This window comes from Amphiprion ocellaris, chromosome 13, assembly GCF_022539595.1.
Source record: "Amphiprion ocellaris isolate individual 3 ecotype Okinawa chromosome 13, ASM2253959v1, whole genome shotgun sequence".
Classification (NCBI taxonomy): Eukaryota; Metazoa; Chordata; class Actinopteri; family Pomacentridae; genus Amphiprion; species Amphiprion ocellaris.
In genome coordinates, this window is record NC_072778.1 from 7,236,051 (window position 1) to 7,242,263 (window position 6,213).

Sequence of the window (6,213 nt, forward strand, 5' to 3'; positions counted from 1 at the left end):
AGGTCTGGAGCTTCACTCTTCACGCATTAAGCAAGAGAAGGGCAACATTTTAAACATATTGATGAACATATTGTATTCCTCTGTTTACTAAATGTCTGAGCTTTTATTTATCCCACTTCTCTCTGCATCTCACTGTCTTATTTGTTTTCTAGCACATTTAATTATTCCATCCTTGTATTGGACAGATAAAGGTTATTATTGCTATTATTGTAATTGAGGGTGCAGGGAGGGAGGGTGAGGAGCAGGTTGGGAGGGGATGGAGGAAAGGAGGGTTGTCGCCTCGGGCTGAGAGTGAAGCGATGCTACAAGAAAGGTCCGTCCTGCCCATCCACACAGCCCGGCCAGGAAACCAGCCACCCCTGATGCATCAAAACCTGTCAGAAGGAGAACAGAGACACGGCGAGGTCACAACAAACGGGATGGGCGACCTTCTCAACGGCTGCTGATGTCTTTTTCATTAGTTGCCGAGGGGAGGGTTGGGGGTTGCCGATCCGGTCGACTACACCGGCGAATTGGCCTGAAATGCGAGGCAATCGAGGATAATGTCATTGCCCACACAAATTAATGCAAGTGCCATAGCACTGTGAATGTTGCTATTAATATGGAGGAGGTTCTGTGAGGAATTATCTAATCCCCTCATGCATTTTATGATGTATGTAAATGTAGGAGGAGGTTGTAACTAAAAGGATGATTAAACTGTCAAGTGCTGGATATGAAATTAGCCTCAATGCTGGAATTCTCAGTCTAACTGTAAGCTTGTGCTGTTTTTCAATTAAAGACTGTACGAGTTGTAACACTGCAGGTTAATATTTTATTGTTTGCATTGTGTTTAAGGACTGAAGTAGCTGTAGATGGGTATAAACTATGTACTATTGCACCTGTGTGGTACTAAATGATAGCAAATCATTCAATCAGTTTTTGACAGAATGAATAACCCAACATGCAAACAAGTCAATGCAGCTCTCATTTATTGACATCTTTTCTTTTGAATATAATATCATGATTATTCTGGCTAATTGGCAGCTAATATTGATGTCATAAATCACCAATTAAGAGCAGCATTTTAAGGCTCAGTGGCCCTCACTTTGCATTTTTGCCTTCATGCATGCACTTTCAAGAACGCGTTAATGTTTACTAAAGGGGTTTATGTCCGCAGTAGCATAAAATTAAAGATAATTATAATAATCATGTAAGCCTTTAATTCAAGTTCTTCTAATTTAAATTGTGCTACAATGTTTTCTTGCATTTTAAAGCTTGTACCTGCCTTGTAGTGATCGCAGAACCTACTACTGGTCGTTCAGCTGAACCTCAGGGGAATAACTTGGCACTACTGTTTCACTGTTCATGCAGCTTCACATGAATCACTGCCACACAATGGCATGCCGGCCCTTGTATAACTGAGGGCTTTTCCGTCCTAAAATGTTGCAAGGGACTGGGGAAAAGCAGTGCTTCCACAGAGGATGTGAACATGGGCCGTGGGCACATTGTTGGCCTTGAGTCTCACATCGCTCCAGTCTTCCAGGGCTTTTGGAGTAAAGGAGGGGGGCAGTAGTTGGTAGTCTACTTCTGCAGCTTCCTGTTCGCATGGCTTTTAGACCTACAAGACACCAGGGACCCGGCCACTGTGAAAGAATATTAGCGGGAGGCGAGTAAATCCCTTGTTGACGTCAGCGATGTGTTTGGTTCGCGTGACGTGTTGAGTGCTTAGAAATAGGTGAAAATGAATTGGCCACTTTTCCGCCGGTATGACTCAGCGCCGTCTGTTTGCAGAGGGAGGCTGTTAGTCACTTGCTTCCTTTTGAAAAGACTGCAAGGACAAATCAGTAGTTTGCACAACAATGCAACGAATAATAATAGCTATAACTTTCATTTTATTGGCCCAGGAGTGCAGAAATTAGTAACATTTATTCAAAGGTAGCAGTCTATGACAAACTGTAGTTATATAATTTTTTTTTAGTTTCATTTTTTTTGTAATAAAACCTCAACAATAACATAAAATAAAGACAAAGGATGGAGGCCTTGCACGAGAAAACAGACAGAAAAGTTTCTGAGTGATGACTGAATTTGTACTTTTTGGGATTTTGGTACAAAAACATGCAACAAAAGATGCATGATTTAACCAAAAATGTCAGCTTCATCATAGGATTTTCCCCTTTTATGTTTGAATATAAAAAAAATAGCTGCTTTTCGTGATTTCCACGGCCTCCCTCGCTAATGCCAGCATTGCATAAATCTCGGAACAATTGTCATCACCGCAGGAAAGGAAGACAGTTTCTTGCTCTGTATCCTCGTCATGTTTGCACACTGGCATGACCCTCTATTGTTGTACAGGGGCAGAATGGAGCTCTTTGATGCGCTAAGTGATTTACTGACCACCAGGACATAAACAAATGGTTCATTGAGGACTCTGGGCAGGAAGTGCCCTCCAACTTCAAACGGGTGCTCCGAAAAACAATAGCCTGAGGTCGATTTCTCTCCTGCCACAATATTTTCTGTCAGTGAGCTCAGTGGCACAAGTGGCAGCTCTGGACTGGAAATAGGACAGATATATCTGTTTTTTCTCTGTCATCTCAATGATGACTTATTATAACTTGTCATTACTGGCACTAGTGGAAATTTTACAGGGAGAAGTTTCTTGAAGTAATGTTTGATAAATTAGGATTGTTAGGTACAAAATCCAGGCTGTGTCAGACATTTGAATGAAATATTGTTTGTATTATGTGGTTCAAAGTAAAGAAAAGCTGGGAAATGGAGGGATGATACAGGATGAACATGAACACCAAACCTGAATCACAGCAGCTTTATTTAATTATGCCCTTACAGTAAATTGAAACTGCTATCTATCATTTTCATGAGCATAGGAAAATATTTTTTATGATTTCCTGCCATTGTTTTATCATCTTTCAGTGGTTGATGGGAATTTTATGCTTCATAACCAGGAATTAGTTCAGTTTTCTGCTCGAAGAGGATACTATTATGTGCAATTTATGGTAGTCGTGGTAACAAAGCAATCCTGCTTCTGGTGAAACCACCAATCAAAGTGTCTTAAAGTAATATCTTAAGTTTAAAAAAAATGTTCTATTTCAAAGTTTAATATAGTTATTCCATTCTGATGCCCTGCTCATGACTTTTCACAGCATAATGTATGAAATTTTCCTTCAAATCAGAGTAGAACACTGACAGCTTGGGTTAAAACTGTATTTTTACGGTGGTACAATACTATTTTACTCAAAATGGTCATTTCTATATGCTCGATTAAATCACTTTATGGTGGAATATATTTTATTGTTTAATACTGTAACTGGACTTTCCAGTGTTGCCGCTGCAATCAACATTAACTGTAACTGTAAGTTAGGGCATTTTTTCTTTAAAAATGTACAAACTGTGATATAACGTAAATAACAATGTGCCTTTAAACATTATGATCCAGAATAATTCAAGTCTGTTTAGTGTGTTAAAATGCTCAAAAACCTGAAACAATGAAGGATAAAGGACGGGGCAAGTTGCATTTCTATGGATTTGGAATGTTTGTTCAAATGTAGCAATGTTTGACAAATTGTAGTTATATAAATATGTTTTAGAAACCAACAATAATGATTTAATAAAAGAAAGAGTCAAGAATCTCAGGACATCAACGTAAAGTCTGGCAGTTAAGAATATCACCGCTAAGTCAAGTCACTTGTCTAATCAAAAAAGCTTTGTTCAATTCAGGTAATTTTTGATTCCAAAAATGCCTGTTTTTAAATGAGTTTGGCAGCCTTGTTACAGTAATTTATTCCAGTGCAAACTCTCACATTTTCTCATGATGCTATTATGCTATTAAAATGCTTTATGGTGCACAGTACATATGACTGGCTGGTTTTTGAATGATAGATGTCATTATCTTGTGTATTTATGTTAATTTATTACTCTCTCTCCCTTGACAACAAACACATGCATCAGTCTGTTTCTGATCAAGCAGACCTCAATTTTGTGACTTGTTTACATTGATTTAAACAAAGTTATTGCTTATATCCACTGCTGAACATTCTACTTAGTTTTTTTATTAAGATATTCCCACAACAGTTTTCACATTCCACATGTAAACTAATAATCATGAATCAAACAGCATCATTAATGTCTGTTTGGTTAGCTCTCAGACTGACTTAGACCACGGAGGATGCTCAGAGAGGAGGGGCCGATTTGCCCTTTAAATCGGCATCCTGTTGTGTTACAAAGTGAGAAATAATCATTCATTAACCCCTCTGACCCCCCAGAGGAGGGGTAGTGGTTTAGATGAAGCCCCTCTTTGTGTCACCCTCTCTGCAGCTGGGTCAAGACAATTGACAACGCATATAATGATCTTAAATGGATTAGCCGGCCGAGCACGCCCCAGAGTTTCCTTTTCAATTATGAGCTGAACCGGTTTATAAAACGGGGCCCGGTGTGGACAGCAGATCCCAGAAGATCCCCGGGGATTACATGGTGGCAGAGAGAGAAAGCAAGAGAGGGAGAAGGCGGCTCCAGGACAGGCAGGGACTCACTCGGAAAAGTGTTTTATAAATGTGTGTGTGTGTGTGTGTGTGTGTGTGTGTGTGTGTGTGTGTGCCTGGGGGTCTCAGACGTGTCATCTCTCAATAAGCTCCCTGAGGTACAGACTTTATTGTCACTGTGAAGAGCCTGACAGACAAGTTAATCAATCTGGCAATTTGGTGTTGCACATCTCCCTCACTGCACTGCCCCCCCTACACACACACACGCACGCACGCACGCACGCACGCACGCACGCACGCACGCACGCACGCACGCACGCACGCACGCACGCATGCACACACACACACCTAAGCACTCATACGGTGTGTTGGTATTAGTGTCCTAGCTTGAGTTGTTAAACAGCAGGTGGAAATTATCTTCTTGTTATCTCAGCCATTTTTTTTTTTTTTTTTTTTTTTTTTTTTTTAACAAAATGAGTGAGACGAAAAAACGATTTGCATGAAAAATGAGAACTACATTTTTATCTCCCTGGAAGGTTCAACATGAGAAGCGGAAAACAGTCACAATGTGCTCAGGTTTGTACATGAGCAGATGCAGTATTATTATGTACTATTATAAACTACTATCCTCATGTCAGCACACAAAAGGCAACATCAAGGATTTATTCAGGTTCCTGTCACTGTAAAATAATAATAAATATTTAAATGCTTCCAAGTCATGCACACAGTTACTTGATTTTGATATTTTCTGTCTTCTTTTCCTCAATAAATAAACACCAAAAATTATAGCCAACGATTTATATCTGGTTTAATTCCTCAAATAAGCACATCTGTTGATTTTTTTCCCTGTATTTGTCTTTTAGAATGCATTTTTAAAAACATTTATTTCATGTAAAAGGTATCCAAAGCTGCAAAACAGGTTTAAAAATATATATATTCGAACTTAACCACTCTAGTAAATCCGTTTCTTGGCATTTGCTTCACTGAGAAGACATTGTATTAATGATCAGCAGCTTTCATCACCATTTCTCTCTTTTCTCAGCTAAAGAGTTTCTGAGATGGGCTTATCACAACAGTACATTGTTTACTGACAAAATACAATCATCAGCATTCTGCGCTTGCAGCAAAAACATTGAAATAAACTCTACTCCTTTAAAAAAAAAGATCTATTTACTAATAAGAAAGCAATTAGAGTTTTTATAATGTCCATAAATCAGCTCTAACAGCTTTTCTATTAGCATGTGGTGCTGATGTTGGCATTTAGGTTTGAGCTCAGAATGCACTGGTAGAGTTTACAGGCAGAATATTCCTGATTAAATGAATGAATCATAGATACTTATCAATTAACACTATGTTGCATTTTCAGCTGCTTAAAAATGATGTTGATACCACACAGTGTTTAGCTCCAGAGGAGAACAAAGCCTGAGCAAAACAGAAAACACTGCAGAAGTGGGATTGTCCAGTATTTCATGGATTACCACTAAAATGTTCTCACGTGAATTTGGTTCATTTCAGAGAAAGAAAATCAATAAAATTCAGTCATTCTGAAAGTGTGCTTGGGCCCTCTTTGCTTCTTAAGTACATCTGTGTGTGCTTTCAAGTGTGTGTGTGTGTGTGTGTGTGTGTGTGTGTGTGTGTGTGTGTGTGTGTGTGTGTGTGTGTGTGTGTGTGTGTGTGTGTGTGTGTGTGTGTGTGTGCAGCTCCTTTGCTGCCCGTTCCAGTGTTACATGATCTAAGTGGT